Here is a 3,539-nt window from a genome sequence, read left to right as displayed (position 1 = left end):
CATCCCAACAACGCTGGAATGGAGGTATTTCTTAGTCATTAAGAAATAGCAGAGGTATGATCGTTTCATTATTATTTTGGCACCCCTACTAAGTACTAACATTTCCCTTCCCTCCCCCACTCTCAGCACTTCTTTTGTACTGTAATAGTTTTTGTTGTGTGGTGTTGTTTTTGATTTGTCTAATCTTCTCTGTTTTCTCTTTGCCCGGACCTCATCGATGGAGATGGTGGAATAAGGACTTGGAGGCGGCTGGACATATTGGATTGGAACAGCATCCCAACAACGCTGGAATGGAGGTATTTCGTAGTCATTAGGAAATAGCAGAGGTATGATCATTTCATTATCATTTTGGCACCCCTACTAAGTACTAACATTTCCCTTCCCTCCCCCACTCTCAGCACATCTTTTGTACAGTAAGAGTTTTTTGTTGTGTGGTGTTGTTTTTGATTTGTCTAATATTCTCTGTTTTCTCTTTGCCGGGACTTCATCGTTGGAGATGGTGGAATAAGGACTTGGAGGTGGCTGGGCATATTGGATTGGAACAGCATCCCAACAACGCTGGAATGGAGGTATTTCTTAGTCATTAAGAAATAGCAGAGGTATGATCGTTTCATTATTATTTTGGCACCCCTACTAAGTACTAACATTTCCCTTCCCTCCCCCACTCTCAGCACTTCTTTTGTACTGTAATAGTTTTTGTTGTGTGGTGTTGTTTTTGATTTGTCTAATCTTCTCTGTTTTCTCTTTGCCCGGACCTCATCGATGGAGATGGTGGAATAAGGACTTGGAGGCGGCTGGACATATTGGATTGGAACAGCATCCCAACAACGCTGGAATGGAGGTATTTCGTAGTCATTAGGAAATAGCAGAGGTATGATCATTTCATTATCATTTTGGCACCCCTACTAAGTACTAACATTTCCCTTCCCTCCCCACTCTCAGCACATCTTTTGTACAGTAAGAGTTTTTTGTTGTGTGGTGTTGTTTTTGATTTGTCTAATATTCTCTGTTTTCTCTTTGCCGGGACTTCATCGTTGGAGATGGTGGAATAAGGACTTGGAGGTGGCTGGGCATATTGGATTGGAACAGCATCCCAACAACGCTGGAATGGAGGTATTTCTTAGTCATTAAGAAATAACAGAGGTATGATCATTTCATTATTATTTTGGCATCCCTACTAAGTACTAACATTTCCCTTTCCTCCCCCACTCTCAGCACATCTTTTGTAATAGTTTTTTTTTGATTAGTTGTTTTGTGTTTGTCTAATCTTCTCTGTTTTCTCTTTGCCGGGACTTCATCGTTGGAGATGGTGGAATAAGGACTTGGAGGCGGCTGGGCATATTGGATTGGAACAGCATCCCAACAACGCTGGAATGGAGGTATTTCTTAGTCATTAAGAAATAACAGAGGTATGATCGTTTCATTATTATTTTGGCACCCCTACTAAGTACTAACATTTCCCTTCCCTCCCCACTCTCAGCACATCTTTTGTACAGTAAGAGATTTTTGTTGTGTGTTGTTGTTTTTGATTTGTCTAATCTTCTCTGTTTTCTCTTTGCCGGGACTTCATTGTTGGAGATGGTGGAATAAGGACTTGGAGGCGGCTGGGCATATTGGATTGGAACAGCATCCCAACAATGCTGGAATGGAGGTATTTCTTAGTCATTAAGAAATAACAGAGGTATGATCGTTTCATTATTATTTTGGCACCCCTACTAAGTACTAACATTTCCCTTCCCTCCCCACTCTCAGCACATCTTTTGTACAGTAAGAGATTTTTGTTGTGTGTTGTTGTTTTTGATTTGTCTAATCTTCTCTGTTTTCTCTTTGCCGGGACCTCATCGTTGGAGATGGTGGAATAAGGACTTGGAGGTGGCTGGGCATATTGGATTGGAACAGCATCCCAACAACGCTGGAATGGAGGTATTTCTTAGTCATTAAGAAATAACAGAGGTATGATCATTTCATTATTATTTTGGCACCCCTACTAAGTACTAACATTTCCCTTTCCTCCCCCACTCTCAGCACATCTTTTGTACTGTAATAGTTTTTGTTGTGTGGTGTTGTTTTTGATTTGTCTAATCTTCTCTGTTTTCTCTTTGCCGGGACCTCATCGCTGGAGATGGTGAAATAAGGACTTGGAGGCGGCTGGGCATATTGGATTGGAACAGCATCCCAACAACGCTGGAATGGAGGTATTTCTTAGTCATTAAGAAATAACAGAGGTATGATCGTTTCATTATCATTTTGGCACCCCTACTAAGTACTAACATTTCCTTTCCCTCCCCACTCTCAGCACATCTTTTGTACAGTAAGAGTTTTTTGTTGTGTTGTTGTTTTTGATTTGTCTAATCTTCTCTGTTTTCTCTTTGCCGGGACTTCATCGTTGGAGATGGTGGAATAAGGACTTGGAGGCGGCTGGGCATATTGGATTGGAACAGCATCCCAACAACGCTGGAATGGAGGTATTTCTTAGTCATTAAGAAATAGCAGAGGTATGATCGTTTCATTATTATTTTGGCACCCCTACTAAGTACTAACATTTCCCTTTCCTCCCCCACTCTCAGCACATCTTTTGTAATAGTTTTTTTTTTGATTTGTTGTTTTTTGTTTGTCTAATCTTCTCTGTTTTCTCTTTGCCGGGACCTCATCGTTGGAGATGGTGGAATAAGGACTTGGAGGCGGCTGGGCATATTGGATTGGAACAGCATCCCAACAACGCTGGAATTGATGTTTTTGTTATGTTGTTTTGTTTTTATTATGTTAATGTTAGGTTGTTTTGTTATCTTAGTTATTTGTTATACTTCTTGCTTTGTTAGTGTTGTTAGTTGTAAGTTCTTTGTTTATTGTTAGATAATATTATTTATCTAATGTTTATTTTGTTAGTTTTGTTCATTATATTAGTTATTTGTTACATTAGGTTTTTTTTGTTAGACATTTGTTAATTCAAGTTTTGTTTGTACTTTGTTATGTTGATTTGGAAAGTAATTTAAATAATTTGTTATATTGCTGTAAGTATAATCTTTTCATTGTTGTTATAATTATTTTATTTGTTATTGTTATGAGTTTTAGTTATTTGTTATTGTTATGAGTGCTAGGTATTTGTTATTGGTATATCAGTATTAGGTATTTGTTATTGGTGTGTTGTTATGATTATGTTATTTGTTATTGAGTTTATGCTATTTGTTATTGTTATGAGTTTTAGTTATTTGTTATTGTTATGAGTTTTAGTTATTTGTTATTGTTATGAGTTTTAGTTATTTGTTATTGGTATGAGCTTTAGTTATTTGTTATTGTTATGAGTGTTAGCTATTTGTTATTGGTATATCAGTATTAGGTATTTGTTATTGGTGTTTCAATATTAGTTATTTGTTATTGATATGAGTTTTAGTTATTTGTATGAGTTTTAGTTATTGTTATATCAGTATAAGGTATTTGTTATTGGTATGTCAGTGTTAGGTATTTGTTATCGGTATGTCAGTATTAGGTATTTGTTATTGGTATGTCAGTATTAGTTATTTGTTATTGGTATGTATATT

Source organism: Saccostrea echinata, unplaced genomic scaffold (genome assembly GCF_033153115.1).
Source record: "Saccostrea echinata isolate AGI-Se365-2 ecotype Australia unplaced genomic scaffold, CSIRO_AGI_Sech_v1 ptg000009l, whole genome shotgun sequence".
Lineage (NCBI taxonomy): Eukaryota > Metazoa > Mollusca > Bivalvia > Ostreida > Ostreidae > Saccostrea > Saccostrea echinata.
This window is presented reverse-complemented; position numbering follows the sequence as displayed.